We start from the raw sequence: 566 nt of genomic DNA, 5'->3' as shown, positions 1-566 counted from the left end.
ACAGTAGAATAGGGGGTAGGTATGGAGAGGCAAGATGCTAGTTATGGAGTAGTTGTACACACGAGTGTTTTACGAGTTCAGGCCCTTCTCTGAAGAAGTAATAGCCTTACGTCTCGGAGCCCGGAGGCGGTCGACTGGTTTATGTGTATATGAGTTACAGGGGTGCGAACCCTTCTACCAGTGGAGGGGGGTTGGCTTATATAGAGGACGCCAGGACCCCAGCCAACCCACGTAGCAGATGGTTAAAGTACATTAAAGCTGGGCGTTACTGGTAACGCCTTACATAAAGTGTCATCATGACCATTAAGACTACTTAATTACAGACCGTTTGAATACAGAGTAGATCCTGAACTCCTAATGGTCGAGTGAGTCTTCATGGTCGAGTGTCTTTTAGGTCAGTCGAGTGTCTTCTGGCTGGTCGAGTGGAGTCTCTCTTGGTCGACTGGAATGTAGCTTCGTTTAAGGATGTCCTTGGGTATGGTATCCTAGATAGGTCCATGACCCTATCCTAGGTACATAACATCATCATTAGCCCCCGAATGGATCGAGGTTCGAGTGGGGAAGGA

Source organism: Triticum aestivum, chromosome 3B (genome assembly GCF_018294505.1).
Source record: "Triticum aestivum cultivar Chinese Spring chromosome 3B, IWGSC CS RefSeq v2.1, whole genome shotgun sequence".
Classification (NCBI taxonomy): Eukaryota; Viridiplantae; Streptophyta; class Magnoliopsida; order Poales; family Poaceae; genus Triticum; species Triticum aestivum.
This window is presented reverse-complemented; position numbering follows the sequence as displayed.